The following is a 19,017-nucleotide window of genomic DNA, read 5'->3' on the forward strand; positions in this document are numbered from 1 at the left end:
TGTTAATTTAATTACATCAGTTAAACCCTGCTGTAGCTTGATAAAAGCAACTTGCATGTTTATTTAGTGCAATGTTGTATCTTAAATGATGTGTGTGTGTATGTGTGTGTACATATGCTCAGAGTGTATCTATCTATCCTGCAAACACATCTGGAATCATTTCCCATAGCCCATCAGTGTCATTTAGGGAATTATATGGAATAGCATTATCCTCATTTCCTTACTGTATCCTGCCCTCTTAAACCTTCATAGAATCATGAAGGCGGGGAATTGGAACAGGTATGTGCACACCAAGAACTTGGAGCTCTCTGCATTTTGTCCAGCTGAGGTAATAACACAAGGTTATTGGCCTAGAAAACCTCCTTTCGGTCCCATTTCCCATGAACTTTGTAGTTATAAATGGTTGTCTTGAGGCTAAGAGGAAAGATGATTTGAGGAAAACAAGTGAAGAAAGGGAGGGAAGGACCATGTGAATAGCCATTTTCTTTTGAATTATGACTCCTTGTTTTGTGTTTCTTCCCCTGGGTGTTCTGTTAAGTCAACCAAGGCATTCTCAGCTTTTATTGATCCTGTTCTCTTACTGGCAACTTGTGGCACAGGTGGAAGAGCTCTGGAGCAATTGAGGATTCTTCATAAAGTGTAGGGCAGGTACAGAGGAAGGTTATAAAGGTGTGCAATCGCTTTGCACCTGCTGTAGCTTCATCTAGACATTATTTATATATGATGAAGCAACCATATGTTTAAGTAGCCATTCATATGGAAAATGAGAGTATAAAGTATATTTTTTGATATTAAATAATTTCTACCCAGATAGGGCAGCCCTGGTGGCTCAGTGGTTTAGTGCTGCCTTCAGCTCAGGGCCTGATCCTGGAGACCCAGGATCGAGTCCCATGTCAGGCTCACTGCATGGAACCTGCTTCTCCCTCTGCCTGTGTCTCTGCCACTCTCTCTCTCAGGAATAAATAAATAAAATATCTTAAAAAAATTTCTACCCAGATAAAGATTGTGCTGTATTCTTAGTGTATCATTTTTTCCCCTTGTTTTGAAAGGATTTGGGTAACAGGAGTTTATATATAGTTTATATATATGATACATATGTCTTAATATATATGTACATGTGTATTACATTTGTATATAAAGTCAAGAATTAGATGGCTCAGTTTTTGTTTCTATATTGAAAACTATTAGCCTTTTTCTTTTTTCTTCAAGAAATATAAATTTAAACTCAGGAAAGGTGATTAGTCACGTTAGTGGTAACAATGTCAATATTCAGAGATGAGTTGAGTGCACTGATGACCGTAATAGACAATACCAAAGTAGTATAGGAAAAAGCAACTAAATAACATATTCTGTTTATTGATAAAAATTCCAAAGGGGAGTGAGAGAAAATGAGGAAGAGCAATTTAATGCCAAGTAATAATAATTATTGAGGGACAGTTGAGAGTGGATGCTGTTGATTGGCAAAAGAAAGCTTTGTTGGGATTCTGAGGACATCCCCATCATTAGTGTATAACCATTGTGAAGGGCTTGTAAGGGTGAGTTATACACACTGCTGTTAGAAGCAAAAGCAAGACATGTTTCAGGAACATTCATGGCTGTCTGGCTGGTCAAGAGCTATTAAAATCAGTGTACCCTGAGCAGCGCCCCTGAGGGGTCACATTCGATCCTAAGCCTCCACGTTCATTTGCTTTCTTACTAGCTTAGGAGGGAGCTCTCTCTTTGCCTTCGTTACCAAAAGCTGCCCTGCATGATTTCGCATACTCATATGCTCTTTTCTTGCTGTTTTGAATCACGGAACAACCAAATGCCCGTTCTTTCAAATAAGATGAAGTAAGAATTTGAATCAAGATCATAAAGCTCAAAACCTAGGAGAGCGATTGCTAGGCTTTACATTCTCTTTCAGGAGCCCTTGCAACTCACAGGTGCAAAGGAAAAACTCCAATACATTTTGTGTTCCTGTTTCTCAAACCATTCATCATTTTATGAAATATTACCTTGGCTCTATTTCTAATATTTATTTTTAAACTGATATGCTTTAGAATAAATGTACTGAAAAGTGCTTTATTGACTGAACAAAGAAGTTCTGTTTAGAAATGTGGAATCTGGATTTTTTTGGGGGGCTGCGGGGACCTCACCATGAAATGAGCCAATGTGAAATGCTTATTCATTTGAATATTGAATCTTGTTTTGCTTTTGTTTTTTTGTTTGCATGTTATTTATTTACTGCTCAGAAATATAAATAATAGCACTTAAAAACTATCTATTCTTTAATTTCATTCTTTATTGAGCATTTCTTGTATTCAAACTCTGATGGTATTATGTAACATGTGGGAATTTAAATGCGGTGGAGCATCCAAAACAACCAAGCAGATGCATGGGGCATATGTTATGCTAATAGAACAGATATCTAAAGTACTACTTTAACTATAAACATATTTCATTAAATTAGAGAGAGAGAAAAAGGGGGGGGGGACTTTAGTTATTCATTATTTTTTTTACTGAAAAGTAGCAAAAGAGATACTGTAAAACTTCCTAAAATCCTCTTCAGGCAAAGTCTTATAGCAGCTCTTCTTCACATGCTTCATCCCACAACTATTGTTTTCTAGATTTCTCTTCTTCCAGGAGTGTCTCTATGCCATTTCTGATGGACTCTCTTCTTACACTAGTCTCGTTTTCTAGACTATTATGCTATTACCCTGAATTAGAGGCTTAGGATCCAAGTAACCCAATAACAGTGTTTTTGAGTTTTTTGTTTTTGCTTCTGATGAAGTCACAATTAAACCTACATGTTATCATGTACCTCAGCATACAAATGAACATCATCCACATGTGCATTCAGACTACTTTTCAGCTCAGGTCCTCTTCCATTTTCAGTCAACACTCTTGCTCGAGGTCATGTCATTCAACCTCATGGCTGGAAATACACCTGTCGTCCACTCCCAAACTCATATGACCATTTCTTCCACACATCACTTTTGATTTGGGGGCTCTCTGTCTGACACTGCCACTTACACGTTTCTCACACACCCTGATTCCTCATCTATAAGTGAACTCTCAGCTTTTACATACCCCAAACTTGCCCCCTCCTCCATCCTTCTTTTTTATAAATTCCATAGCTATCTACTTAGTTACCCAAGCTGGATACCTAAGGGTCATCTTTGGGTACCTTTTAGAACCCTTGTCTCCCTCTATCTAATCTATCACAGCGTCCTGTTGATTTTATATCCAATATATATCTAAAATCCATCCACTTCTCTCTACTTTAACTGTCTCCCAAGACTCAAGGATTTCCCTTGTTTTAGTTGGATGCTTCTTCCTCCAGGCTCTGCTTTAATGTCATCTTATGTATCAGTTATATCTTGCCACAGTGATAATGCTGTGTTACAACCATTAAACATCACTGGTATGCAATGAAATGGTACACATTCATTGTTCACACATTTGGTGAAGTGGAGTTCACCTTGATGACTCTGCTGGTCTTGGAAGAGCTCACTCACATGACTGGTGCTCAGCAGTCTGTTGGCTGATTCAGGAGGGCTTCTGCTAGGAATACTGTAAAGACTCAGGTCTGCTCCACATCTCATCCTCCAGCAGGCTAGCTGGAGAATATTCTCATGGGAGAGGCTGAGGCATAGAGCGCAAGTAGAGACATCAAGTGTTTTTCAATGTCCTACTATGTCATGCCTTCTAACATCCTATTGGCCGAAGCAAATCACATTTCTTAACTTGGGGGAAAGGCACAGGTTTTTATATTTTGTTTCTTAAGTGGAGATCTGCTCCATGCTTATCTGTAGGTAGAGATAAGGACTTCAGGTTAATGAATCAGCCCATCCACCACAAGGTCCCTGATCTCCTGAGCCTTTTGAGAGATGCCCCAGTTCCTGATACTGTGACTGTGATGTTCTCTCCTGGATCAGTTTACTGGGCTGTGACACTGCATTCAGAAAAGCTTTTCTTTGCCTGTTTCTGCTAGTTAGATCCCTGCCTGGAATCACAGGAACCAGTCAAAGGAGTGGGAGAAACCCTAACTGCTTCCTGGAAATTCAACTCTCCTTCAAAGAATGTAACCTAAGGCAACATCTATTCCACTAATGGCATATTCAATGGTATTATCTTCCCTTCAAAAGGCGACGTTATTGCTAGTAAAACTTTCCTGTAGTTCAAAGAAAGTAGGCCCCTTTCAAAGAGTTTTGTTTGGTAACTCACAATTTAGTAGTGAAGTCATTTGCTGTCTTTTGCAAAAAGTTTCAGGATAATTCATTAAGAATAGGAAGCACTGAAAGATCCATACTACTTTTTTTCTCTCTATCAAATAATGAATGCAAGCTTTGCCAATACAATTGGGTACAATTGCAGGGATTCAAGGGGAATCTGAATCCTTTGGGGAAAAAAAAAGTGTTCAGAATGATGGTAAGAGAGCATCCACTGCTTTACCAAGACTGCCATTATGCATTCCTTCCTGTCCTCCACACACCAGACAAATGGAGCTCCTGCTGCTGCTGGATCATGATGCCCATTCATCCTGCTGCTCATGCTGTTTCCACCATCTGGAATACCCTCCTGTACCTTTCCTGCCATTCGAGTCTACTCAATGTCTAGATATCACATATTATTGAAATTTAAAATGGGCATACCCTTTGACCCAGTACATTTGCCTTGAATGATTTATTCTAAGTATATAATTGGAACTGTGCTTTGTGATTGCATGGCAACACTCCAGAACATTAGCAGTATTTATGTCATCTCCAGGAGTTGGAATTTGGAGGTCAAGACTGTGGTATTGTCATCAGATTACCTAGATTTGAATCCTGGTGCCATCATCGGTGGCCATCTAAAATCACTTGGTTACATAACTTAACCATTTTTCCTCAACTGTCTCATACATAAAATGGATAATAATACTAGCAACTACCTACTAAGCACATAGGGAAGACTTATTAAGGTGTGATGTACCTTAAATCGTGTCCAGTACCCAAGAAGAACTCAATGCATGTAAGCCCTTTTTGTTTTCCTATGTGTTCTCATTATCTGTGGATTTTTCTTCTTTTTTTCTTGCATAGTTGCTGCTAATACCAGAGTTAGACTCTCTTCTTTGTATTCTCTGCAATCTTTTACCTGGTGCTTTATTTAGCTAGCATAGATGTTCAATGAATTACTGGTAACTGGTCAGGAAAAATACTGTAGATTCTTAACTAATTTCTTTCAAGGGAAGCCTTGCCAACTCTTTAATTTGGGGAGCTACTCCTCTTTCATGATAGCATCTACAGATGTCATGACAGCTATTCAAGACCCTGGCAACTTGATAATATGACTCAGAGAGGTGGCTACTTTAAATCAGGTATGAGTCCAATTGTTTAAATAGACTTAATTGGGTCAGAATTAACCTCTTAATTGTATTCTATCTAATGTCAAGAGCCAGTGTTGTGCTTTAGGTAGTTAAAACTTTGGCTTTCAATTAGAAATTTAATAACAACACATTGCATTTTCTCATTGTGTGTTCCCAGTACAACTATTTAGCTTTTCTTTCCCTGTGTTTAAAGAGCATTTTAATCACTGCTGCTGATGGAAGTTGCTTGTTGCATGCCCTAATGTTGCTTTCCATTTTTAAACTTTTAAATGTATTTTTTTTAAGATTTTATTTGAGAGAGAGAGAGAGAAGACTAGCATGGCAGGGGGACACAAGGGGAGGGAGAAGCAGAACCCCACTGAGCAGGGAGCCTGACTGGGGAGCTCAAACAGGATTTCAGGATTCCAGGATCATGACCTGAGCCAAAGGCAGATGCTTAACTTACTGAGCCATCCAGGCTCCCCATTAAATTTATTTTTTAACATGTCTTTTTAGCCACATACAAACTCTGTCAGAAGACCGATTGCTTCTGTCTTCTTTTTTGATTAAAAACTAAGGTATTATTTTTTTCCACTAAAAAACAGTTTCATTTACTAAATATACTCTTGTGTCATTAATATAGCATCTAGACATTACAGACTATAGAGGACAGTGATGGTATAATAAGATTAAAATGTAAACAAATAGAATTATAAAAAAATACACTGGTTGCAGTGCTATGTTGTGAGGTAGGGAATCTACTCCAAGGCTTGTTGTACTAGGAGAGGGTTAGTGGCTTTTACTAGGAGAAGGAATAGAGGTGAGAAGTAGCCTTTTCCTGGAAAGGTAAGATTGATTCCATCTTAACATCCTATGTGCATCCCTGAAATAGAAGACCTGCTGCCATGAGCAGCTCCTGAAAACATGAGAGGAGCATCTAGGTTGAAAGGTGTCCTGTTTCCTCTTTGCCACATTACTCTTTATATAGATCTGGGGTTTCAGAGTCAAGGTCATGATTTTATCTCCTCAGTTGTTTTGTCTCTGGGCCCCATTTGCCTTTACGGCAAAGGGAGCTGCTAGTTCTTGCACTAACGGAAGAGCTGTACTTTCCCTCCTAAGTAGATGGAAGCTAGAAGAATACCACAAATCTGGATAGAGATTTTAAAAAGAAGTTGGGAGAGAAACAAGAGAAATTCATGGGTGAGAAATAATCAACTTTTTACTAACCTTCTTATACGTGGTGCATCGCTTCTTTTATAAAAGGACCAGAGAAGCAAAATATGAAAAGAGTAATTTTTAAATCTCCAGTGAAAATACTAATTTTTTTCCCCTTCAAATTGGCCTTTTATGTCCAGTCCTAGGTAGACTTTTTTTTTTTCCTGGCAAAATCAGCAGGAACTTCCAGGTGGCTGAAATCCACCCTGTGCATTGTTGCCGAGAACATTTATAGCACATTGTTCAGAACAGAATAGCTGAGAGCGACAGGGGGCTCTTCAAATGTGCCTCATCGAGCCCCAAATTGGAGACATGTTTTTGTCATTTCAAAGTTTCGACAGTAGGGTCCAGGATTCAAAGCAAATACCAGCTCCTGCTGAACACAAGCCTTAATTAATTTCCAGCAGGAGATGAGTGATTGCCAATAAGCCATGAATTAAAATGGAACAGTGCACCAAAGGCCAGGTTCTCATCTCAAATGAATAGCATTTCTTGCTGTTTTCTTGAAAGATCATCTCAGACTGAGAGGCAAGCAAGTTCCTGAGCCAGCTCTGACTGTAAGGGGTGGACGGTATGGGCAAACACAAAGCAGTAAGTTCTGGCCCAGTGGAAAACGTGGACCGAATCTGATGGCCTCAGGCATTTTTTCAGTCCCGAGCACTAAAGCTATAGTATTAATAGAGCATCTATTTACATGGCTCCATTATTTCCCTTATCATCATGAACTTCTGTCTTTGGGGAGTGGTTCATAAAGGTTGGCTGTTCCATCACTCTGTCAGTGTTTGTCAGGGCCACTTGTGCCAAAGTTGTGTCCAAGTGCTGCTTGAACTCTCCTGGGACCAGAAACTCCCTCCCTTCAGGAGCATCCTGTTTCATCTCTAAGCAGCTCAAACTGTTTCCTCTTTTTTTTTCTCCCTTAAAAGTAAGCCAAAACAAATCCCCTGCTGCTTTGATCCATTGAGGCTGATTTATCCCTGAGGATCTAGCACAACGAATCAAAAACCTTCTTGTGCTTGATAGCTTTTTAATAAAAGGGAAGGCAGGTCTCAAACTCCCCCTGAGGGACCTCTTCTATGGGCCAAACATCTCTGCATCTTTCAAACATGCTTCATTGGGCATGATTTGTGTGTATGTGTGTGTGTCTACTTGGTCTTGTGCGAATGATACTAATAACTATAATAATCATAAAAAGGCAACACTTAGAGAGAGCTTGCAGTGGGCCAGGCAGTATCCTAAGAGCTCATGTAATCCTCGCAAGTGTATGAACTGGTTACTAGGATTATCGTATTTTACAGGTGAGGAAAAATGAGGTAACTTGCTCACTGGTATTGGAATCCAGAATTCAGAGCCCTAACCATGTTTTAATACCCCTCATGTCCTCATTTGTCTATTTCAATAATGCCTGTGCAGGAGACAGAAGCCATCTTCAATTTCCTCTGGGAAATTGGCATTTCTAACATCTACTCCACACTGGATATGTGCTAGCAATTTTAGATATTTTGTCCCGATTCATCCGTCCAACACTCACCACACATCCACCCTGTTTTTCTGGTAAGAAATGAACTCGAAGTGGTTAAAGAGAATGGAAGGCAGCAGAATCAGGATTGGAAGAGAGTCACTTCTGGCTCAAAAGCATGGGGTTTCTATTCTCCCAACCTGCCTTAAGGACCATACCCAGTTCATATTTGCTCTAGCTGCCAACCACCTATGGTAAATGAATGAGAGCTTCATTCAGAGCTCTGCTGTCTACGACTAAGTGCCCTCTAGTGGTCTGAGAAAAGGGGTCAGGTGAGTTCTGACTGGTTTCACTTCAGGCCTTAGAGGCAAAATCACCAGAGTTGGTTTCTGAACCCCATAAACCCTGTTATCTTTTTCTCAATTCCGAGGCCTTCTCCTTACCTCTGTTACAATACAAATTCAGTCTTTAGGAACTGATAAAATTATGTACTGAATCACTCATTTCTGTGCCAATGCACTGGTTAGCTTTGGTTTTTATAGAACTGCATGCAAAGAAGAGAGGGTCTCAGAATAGCAAGACTGACTTGTGGGCTGCTAAAGTAATTTGAATGCATGTATGTGGCACTCTAATTATCGGGGGGCGGGGGCAGAAGTGGAGAGTGGGCAGAGATGCTCCCTGGCACAAGCTCTAGGAGCAAAAGTGAGGGCCTATTCTTTTGCATTTAACACCACTGGGATGTTAAGGATTTGTGGAGATTAATGCATTCCTCTTTTGAAGTTTAAACGCTCTCAGAGGATGGGAAGCTGGTGGACAGTTCTCATTATAGAATGAATTGCTTTATTGGGTTGCAGTTTGCAAAGATCGCTAGCAGGGAATGAGTGATTTGTTGGAAAAGCAGGAACAAAATAAGGTGGAAAGATCAAAGACTCAACGTCTCAGGCACGTCTTTTCTTGGCTTTCTCTGGCTGTTCCTCTCCAACTTAATTATGAATTCTTTATGATGGGAGGTCCCAGCTGGATTCCTGGGGACATGTAGAGGGAGTGTCCCAGAAATACCAGCTGCAGTTCATTGGTCGTGTCTAAATGTGGAATCTTTTTTTTCTTTTAAGCTTTTATTTAAATTCCGGTTAGTTATCATACAGTGTAATATTAGTTTCTGGTGTACAGTGTAGTGATTCAGGACTTACATCAACTGTGGAATCTTCTACACAGTCAAGTATTAGAAAGACACTCGTTACTTTTGGGTCAAATTTTCTCAAGTTTTAGATCGAATCTTGTGTCATTGTCTCACTTTGGGCAAATTTCTAGATGTCTGCAATCCTCAGTATTTTCCTCTGAAAGTGAAGCTAGTAATACTTTTTGGAACTGTCTTAGGAATTCAGTGTGATCATGCCTCACATGATTAGCGAACAGATTAGTGCTGACATATAATAGATGCTCAATATAATGACACACTATTAAAAGTGTTCTTTTAATATTAGTTTGTGAATTTAAGGAAAAGTGAATAAAGAAGCCTCCTCATATGCAACCTTGTCTTCCATTTTTTTTATGGAATTCTTTCTACTACTTGATTTGGAAACAGAATCTTTAAAAGTTTTACTGTGAAATGTTACCATCAGCAGAGAGCTGCCACTGTACTTTACAAGCATTAACCAAATCCCCAAGAATTAAACTAGAACCGAGTACATTCTTAACGAGGCAGTTTGGAGTTTTCAGACACATCTTTTTTTTTTTTTTTTTTTTCTTCAGCTCATTTGCAAATACTTATCTCTGATTTAAATCATTCAAATGACTTCAGAAACACAATGGAAGCAGAGCAGAACTAAGCGTTTCCAACTGTCAGGTCTGGTGAGGGATGATGTAAAATGGGACATTTTGCTGGCATCTTGCTTGGTCTCTAAATAGAATTAACAAAAGCATCCACGTTTCAGTGGTTAAAAATAGTGTTTATTTTAGACACAGCATGCCTGGAGACTTAAGGGTGGGAATGGGTGCTGGTGGCTATGGGTGAATGTGCTTGCAGGCAGGGGCACTCGGAGGATCAGTTAAAAGGTCTTATCTCTGGATTTAATTTTAATTGGATCCATAGAAATGAAATAAAAATGGCCTTCCTTGCCTCTCTGGTGTCATCTTCAAATGAATTAGGGACTGAATTTATAGAGGTAAAATAAGCTAAAGAATTGAACATTCCATTGATTTATTACAGATTATCTATTGCAATAGTCAGTTCAAGACCTGACTGCTCCCCTTAAGCTTCAGAGAGTATTTCAATGTTAATAAATTTTGGGGGGGGGTTGTTTTTGTTTTTTGGTTTGTTTTTTGTTTTGGTCCAGCAGTTCCCCTACCCTACCCCATTAATCATTAATTATGTTGTTAGTTAAGAACATGTGTACTTGACTCATGGTGGTTTATTTCTTTTCTACAAATTATACAGTAGAGCTATTTATTGTTCGTATTAAGGGAGCTTTAAATATCAAAGTGGTTAATCCTCTTTTAACATGGGTTGAACAATCAAAATGTATTACTGCTTTATGCACAAGACCTTCTTGTGAGAGGACAGCTTTTCATAGCCAGCAATTAGAAACCATATGAGATTGGAAGACCATACACAAATTCTTTCTTTTTTTTTTTTCACAAATTCTTTCTGAGTAAAATACTTGCTCTTAATTTACTATCGAATACATGCATATATAACACTTCCATCTGCCAGGTAATTTATGCTCTTTGCAAACACTAATTAATTTAATTCTCATAATGACTCTGTGAATGAAGCATTACAAATATTCCCATTATATAGATGAGAAAACAGAAACGTACAGAGGTTGAGTTCCTTGCCTGAGATTGTGTAGCTGGCATTTGGAAGAGGTGGGATTTGAACCCAGGCAGTATCTGTGAGCTTAACCAGTACTCTAGCACTACTTTTGGTCTACTTCTTAATTGAATGTAATAAAAAATAAACTAACAATAAATAATAGAGCCTTCCAACATTAGCACTGTATCTATTTTGTCTTTATAATGGTGTTCTGTTTGAAGCCCAGAAAGGAACGTTTATATTCTTTCTTTTTAATATTAAAAACAAATTTCTCAATTTGGTTATCTAAAATTAAAATCCAAACAGAAATGTTAAAAATCGTGGACCTAGAACCAAATATTATTAGGAGGACAAATGAATATGGTCCTTGAGATCATCAACTGTTAGGACTAAGAGGCTCAGGATTTTCTTATCCTTTTATTTTTGGAGATGAAGAATCTGAGTTAGGATGGGAGAGAGGCTGAATCAGTTCTTGTTGATGATGGTGTTTCACCTGCGCACACGGTTCCCAGTCAGCCCTTTGTGCTGAGCCATCTTCCTGAAATGCCTTCACACATCACAGCCCAGAAGACAGGCCAAGGACATACTTAAATCTGAATTTTTCTGATCTTTGGTCTTTCCTGCATTTCCCAAGCAGCTTCAATATTTGTCCATAAGGCCTAGAGCATGGTGGGTGCAAGGACTATCTGATTCTTTGGCATAAAGGAGCCATCTATCTTTTTAAAAGGTGGATGGTTGGAACACCTGGGTGACTCGGTGGTTGAGTGTCTGCCCTTGGCTCAGGGCATGATCCCGGAGTCCCCGGATTGAGTCCTGCATTGGGCTCCCCTCAGGAAGCCTGCTTCTCTCTCTACCTGTGTCTCTGCCTCTCTCTGTGTGTCTCTCATGAATAAATAAATAAAATCTTAAAAAAAAAAAAGGTGGACGGACATTATGTTGTAAACTCTGGTAATATATGGTTGTTACATAGGATGGTTCTCCTGGTTACATGGTTCCTTAGCTTCTCCCTCACTACTTTTGGCCTTTGAAATCTCTAATGCAGACTTAGGGGACTGGATAACTGGCTCCATTCACCTTCTCTCTTACACATGAATGGGAACTTATGGCCAAAAGAGCTATTTAAAAGGTTTTGGTTTCATACAACAGTTAACTTGCTGGTAATTATCTCTCTGAGTGGGCTAGTGGAGGCACTTGGTATGAGACTAATGTGAACAAGGAATTATGGTTTTCTAAGAGTACTCTGATTAGCCTTCGGAAATATCCCTCCATGAGACACTAAGAGTGAAATTCTCTCTGCCCCCAGAAGAATGCCCAAGACCTTTCTAGACCACAAGAGTCGTGCAAATAGAACCAAGGACAAGAGAATTCCTGTGCTTACATAAAAGCTGACAGAGAAAAAAACATTTGTTTTATTGTTAGAATAAGAAAATAGGATATTTTGAAGATTTCTACAAATATAGTCCTTATAACTGGAAGTAGTAACTAAAATATGTCACACTTCTACATCTGTATTCTAAATGAATACGAAATTGAGAGCTTTGTTAGTGGGGGCTAAAAATGAGAAATAGAGTCCCAAAGATGATCCTGTTCATTGAAGTGTCAAGTTTAAGTCTCCTAGTTCAGAGTTAAAGGGAGCCACAGGGTGAGGAGCAATCTGTGTCTATAATCTTGTTGACAGCACTTTTCTTCAGGCTCTGATTCATAGCTCATCTGCTCCCTGCCGATTGCCCTGAGCTCAGCAATGCCATGCCAGTTTCCATGGTGCTGATTTGCATACCAAACCAGGACTTGTATTTTTGTGTTTGCCTCACACATTTCCAGTGCTAAGTGTTCTTCTAAGAAAGGGATTAGCATGCTAGCCAATTAAGAGAGTTTGCCAGAAATAAAGCACCCGGGGAATTATTCTTTGGGTTATTTTGCTGCTGTTATGCCCAAGAACTGACAACATGGTTGATTGGACTTGTTGGACCAGCCCTGAGTCTTAAACATAAAATGTCTACAGTAAGATCCATAGTGGGTTTCTCCTTTTTTTTCTTACTGTATCTTTTAAGAAATTTACAAATGATTAAAAGATATTTTTATGTGTTCTTATGTGGTTTTCTTGTGGGGTAGGAATGGATTTCTAGGAGTTTAGCTTTGGAGATACTGTTTGTTTTTATGGCTGTGGGTCTCTATTGGAAAACTTTGCCTCATTTACTAAAAAATATTTTTAAAAAGGCATTATTTTTTTAAAGAAATTATCCATTATCTAAATCAGCATTTTAAATCAGCTTTCATCATCAGAAAAAAAAGCTGGAAAATGTTTAGTTCTAAAATTTCTCCATCGAAAAATACTGAGTAACACATGGGAATGAAGTACTGGTACAACCACAGAATGAATCATATACATGATGCTGAGTGAAAGAAGCCATTGACCAAAGAGTATATACTGTTTGATTCCATTTGATGACTTTCGGGAATTAGAAAAATAAATCTATGGTGGAAAAAAAGGGAATGGTGCTTACCTCTCGGTGTTGGGGATAAGGATTGGGGTGATGAAAATGCTCCATATCTTGACGGGGTTTGAATGACGCACATATGCATTACAACTCATAAATGTACACTTAAGTTTCGTGCATTCAACCCTATATAAATTTTACTTCAGAAGAGTAAAAAATAAAGTTCCCCATTGCAAAATCTAGAGTCATTATATCAGAGATTTAGAAAAACTAGACACTGACAAAAGTGGTGCTTAGGGGCTGCTCAGTCAGCAATATTGGAAATTTATGTGTGGATATGTCTGTTCTGTTACTTCAAATATTGACCTGAATCTGTAGATCCCTGTAGGAAGGCGTTTACCTTCAGAAAGCACTGCCTTGATTTCTAGTTTTGTGTGGTCAGCAATTATTTGATTGAGTTGAAAAGTGGATCATTTGGACTTCATTTTGATCCATCTTTCTTTTTTAGAAACGAGAGGAAAGGCATTTGTAAGTGTGCCTGTGATTAGGTGGCTTGATAATACTGTTTCTCAGGGCAGGGAAAGTTTAGTTTTTATTTCATTAAATGCATCAGTTCTCAGACATTGGCCATGTCTGATGATTCAGAAAGTCTTGATTTTCTGAAATGCTACCATAACTCTAGAATGATCTTTTGCCCTATCAATGCTTTGAATTTTCTAAGTTGCCACTGAAGGGTGGCTACGTAGCTGAGGAGGTGGTACTGAATCTCTGCCCTAAAATCATGGTTGGTCCATATTACATGGTTAGCAGAAACACGCATGTACTGATGTGGGCTTAGAATATGAGCAGGGGAATCAACCTTAAGTAATATCTATGCAGGAAGAGAACGAGTACTTCATCTGCACCTGCTTTGTAAATATTCTTCTCTATTGATATCTTTCTTCTCTCATCACTGAACCTCCGAGTCCATGTTTCTCTGTATACAACAGTCAGCTACAGAAGGTACAATGGGTGGCCTACCCAGATCCTTTTACAGATCCCAGCTTCTGGGAGGAATGGCTTCTCAGGCTCACAGCTGTCTCCCTTCTCAAAGAATTACCCTTGGCTGGTGGAAGCTGTCTACTCAGGGAGGTTACAGATCTATCCCTCAACACACATGCACATCATGCACCCTCTGCCTCCAGCCAACAGGCCTGTTCTGTTGCCACAAATAGGGACAACTCTGTAGCTTGATTTATGCTCCAGAACTCCCTGTGGGATCAGGCCAAACACTGTACTCAAACATTTGTCTTCCTGTTTATCTTCCCCAAGAAAATGGTGAAGATCCTCAGCAGAACTTCAAAAGGACCAAGGCAGGCCCACCTTAGGAGAGCATAGTGACTGCCTCTGAGATGACTTTACATGTGGGTACATATAATTAGATATTGGCCATTTTCATGTTTTTCCTGCTCTGAAACCAGCTGCATGCTGTGGTTATGGAGTGCGACTCTTTGCATGAAACAGAACCAAGAGTAATTACCCTCCCACATATTAATACAGGAGGGAAAAACAGGAAAAAGCATGTTTTTTAACATTTTTCTCCTCTTGCTTCCTCACTCCATCAAAAAGGGCATAATTTATCCTCATTCCATGTGTAGAATTTTCAACAGGATGGATGCATATAGAAGAAATAGAAACCCTAACTTTGAGTCATTAGCATATGCCAGAGACTTTGCAGCTCCTGGGAGCCTGGAGCCTCCATGTTTTCTCTCTGGGGGAAAAATGGCTTCCACTTTCAGTAGGCTCTCCTGTATTTGCAAGTGGCACCAATTCTTACAGAGTGAGTCTTCTCTTCCAAATATTTGAGCTTTATAGCATCACAAAAATTGTAACTATTTACACTGCTTATTTACTGACACTGAAAAGGAGGTTTATGTGTATTTGTTTTTTAATTAAATGTGAGAGGAAGGGAAAAACCATTTCTTTCTCTTTAGAGTAAAATATTGGTGCCATGGAAGGCTTCTCAGCCTGCCTTCAGCATACATTTTATTTAAAGCGGAAAACACAAGCAGTTGTTTTTGTTGTTTTAAATAAAGGGAAGTGGGCAAAAAAGAACTGTACTGATGATCTATTTGCAAAGTAGTGCTGTCTATTTGCAAAGCAGTGCTGTGTATCAAACCTCCTCAACTTCAATTGGTTTAATAGTTCAGGAGTCTATGGTTCACCAACAGAGATTAAACTTACCTGGCAGTCCTTCTGGTCCTGGCTGGTTTCATTCATGTGCCCGATAGTCAGCTGGTTATTGTTTGGGGCAATGGGGACAACTGAGCTACCTCTCTCTCATTCTCCAGCAGCCTGACCTGTTCTTATGAGATGGTGGCAGAAAAGCATGAATGAGAGTAAGCAACTCCACTTACCTAAATGCTTTTCATGCCACTTGCTTGTATTTTTGCTGAGATTCCATTAGCTAAAGCATGTCATAAAGTCAAACTAAGGGTCACTGCAGGAGAATACTAGAAGATTAATAGTCAAATGTATGAATACATACATACAGGATTGGGGACATTGAGGCATCTACTTTACACAAATATATATATATTTATATATATGGAATTTTATACATATATAATTATAATTATTTAATATACATATTATATATAATTTTATCAAGGCAACATATATAATTATATGCATATATAATTTTATCAATGGAAATACAAACCTTATCAGCTAGAACCCTAAAGCTCCCATTGTCACTTCATATTTTCTCTTTGTATTTTCCTCTTCAAATCTCTGCCCCAACTCATTTTGACATTTTTCATTCATCATCAGAAATTTCACACACTTCATTCTCCTTCTTGGAATATTTTTTATTCTTATGCCTTTTTGCCTTTATCTATCCAAAACCTAAATATTTCCCAAAACCCAGCTCAAATTCAGTTTTCTGGAAATCTAATGCTTGTGTGATTATTCAACACTCACAAACTGCTTTATATTAATGGCTATTTTTATATGTATAAATGTTTTGTTACTCTGATATAGCATAAATTCCTTGAAGTCAGAGACCATGTCATAATTATTTGTATCCTCCCAATGGGTATATTATATAGGAAGAGCTGAATGAGTATGTTGATTGATTGGTGGCCTGATTTTCATATTCTATGCTGAGCTCATCCTTGTCTCTGCCAACATTATCCTTTTTCTACATCTGAGTTAGCATCTTGAGTGCCATGTTCAACTAGTTAGTAACAGCTGCCTTTAGAGTACTACTTTAGAGTACTCTGCAGCCATAACTAGGAAGAGTTGGAATGAGTGCCATCATAGATTAGTAATGCCTGTCATGGATGCAAAAAAGGGATGGGTCATTCAAATTTGGTGCCACAGTAGCTCTTAATTCTTCTTCGAGTGGCACTGTATCTCCTAAGCTGTGGAGGAAAGTAGTAGTGATATAAGGGAACCCATGGTGATGCCAAAATATTATAAAGTATGTGAGAAATCATACATTTAAACAAAATCTCTTTATTAGAGGCAGTATAGTATGACAATTGGGGCCTTCAGTCAACCAACCTGACCTTAAATTCTGGTTCTGCTGATTTCTGACTCTATGCCTTTGGGAAAGCTATATGACTTTTGTTTGCCTGAGTTTTCCAATATGCAAAAAAAAAAAAAAAAAAAAAAAAAAAATCCCCAAAGCAACAAATAAAACAAAAACAAAACAAAACAAAAAAACCTGCTACCATATGACAAAAAATGCTAAAAATCAGTCTTGGGTTCATTGAGTAAACACTCAATAAATACTAGCTACTATTTTATTATTCAAATATAATTAAGCAGTAGGAAAATGACAAATAATTAAAACAACTTTAAAATGAAAATGAAATAGAACTCCTGAATTTGGAAATCTTAGATGATGATAGCAGATGAGAAAAATGGAAAATCAGTGAACCTGGGTCTAACAGTGGGTGAGGCCATTCCCCAAATACCAGGGACCATTTTGAGCAAAGATTTTATCAGCTACAGGCACCTTGTTTCAGTCAAGTTCAGTTTGAGATGGAGAGCCACTAATGATTTGTTACAGGGATTTGACTGTGTACAATTGTAAGGAGATACTGAACAGTCTCTATAAGTCTGCTGCTTTCACATCTGAAGCTGGAGTTTGATGCCTGTGGGGGAGGGAAGATGGGCATAAAGTGAGGGAGAGTGAGGACAAGCTGGAACTCTGGAGCATGAACTGGATGCCACTAAAACAGACTGGACCCAGGTCAATCGTCACTTCCTCCGACCCTGACAAAGCAAGTGGGACACATAACTATTCAGGGAGAGAGAACATGAGAGAGCAGGAAAAGATGGAGCCATTGCATGCTCAATAAAGGAGCCACTGAGTGAGTGACAACAGGCATGGACTACAAAGCACTCGGTCACCTTCTGAGTGTGAAGAATAGTATGGCTGTCTCTTCACTTCCTTTTCCCAACTCTCTTCAGTACCATGTCTTGTGGCCTACTCTAGTCAGAAACATTCAGGGAAGTCAAGTGGGGAATTTTGTGGAGTCCAGCTATGTCAACAGGCTGCAGAGTCACCACACAGCTCTGGTGACCGTGAGCTACACCAGAAACAGATGTTGCTGTGTGACTTTGTGCAAAACCACATAACTTTTCTCTCTGAGTTCCATGTCCTCATATCCTTCTGTATAAAAGGGGGTGTAGGGTGGACTCTTTCATCTTTGCTGTCCTTTCCAGCTCTCAGTGTAGACATACTCATTCTACTTCCCACCTCACGAAGTTTCCCATGCCTACCAGTCTTACTTCTGCAGTTACTGGGACTTGCCCCAAGGCTGCAGTCAATGGAGGAGAAAGGAGCTAGCTCTAGGCGGAGGGAAGGAGCTGTGAGTGTTTGCCTCAAGCTCCCACAGCCGCCAAAGTCAAATGCGAAGGGCAAAGGGCAGTTGTAAGTGATGGAATTAAATATTTACCGTGTTAACTATGACCACTCGTGGATTTCAGAGAAAGCAGACCATATTGACTGAAATGTTTCGCTCCAGTTTTTCTAATGCTATGCAATCTTGACTAAATTTGCCAGCTCTCCGGGGGCTAAATGCTATTCAGCAACATTAATTTCTTTGCCTACTTCCAGTTACAAGCAATTATAATTTTGGCAGTTTTTACTCTTCTTGAATGAGCACTTGTACATTTTATTGATATCTGGCAGGGCTCATTCCCTCCCTGCAAAGACTCACTTACAGTTTTGATGCGAAGTCTACAAAGTGCTTGAGCCACAGATCTGCATTGCTGGGCATTCTGTGGGAAGATGTTATCATGGGATTCTCTGGAACAGAAGATTCCAAGAAAGCTGAAGGGCGTTGGTTTTTCTGCCTTCTTGCCCATACGTTTGCCCTACCCTGACAACTGGTGAATCAATCAGTGCTGGTAAGGTCCGAGGTACAGGATCACAATCTCTTCTAGACAATTCCCTCTCTGGGAGTTGACATTGCCAGCAGAGAGCCAGCTTGCTTATAGTTATACCCACTCTGGCAGCACACATCCAATCTAGTGTTGATTCCAGCATATAAGACCCAGGCTCTTCATTCCAATTTAGGAAAACTCTGTAGGACCATCCCAATTCAGAATTCCACTGGGGTTGGCTGAGACTTCTTTGACAACTGTTCAGAGCCTAACTTCTCCTTCTGCCCCAACATTTTTCTTCCCTCCCCATTCATTTGCTTCAACAGGCGCTGATCCCATAAGGATTCCCTAATAAATGCTTGTATAAAAATCTTTGTCTCAGTGACTA

The 19,017-nt window shown here is 39.2% G+C and overlaps 1 protein-coding gene across 2 annotated transcripts in view; it reads left to right on the forward strand.

Annotated features, from left to right (window-relative positions):
• The window catches only part of PLCB1 (phospholipase C beta 1), a 669,180-nt gene that overhangs the window by 151,312 nt on the left and 498,851 nt on the right, over nucleotides 1-19,017 (forward strand). The window lies entirely within an intron of this gene.

The sequence above is a fragment of the Vulpes vulpes genome, chromosome 14, assembly GCF_048418805.1.
Source record: "Vulpes vulpes isolate BD-2025 chromosome 14, VulVul3, whole genome shotgun sequence".
In the NCBI taxonomy this organism is placed as follows: Eukaryota; Metazoa; Chordata; class Mammalia; order Carnivora; family Canidae; genus Vulpes; species Vulpes vulpes.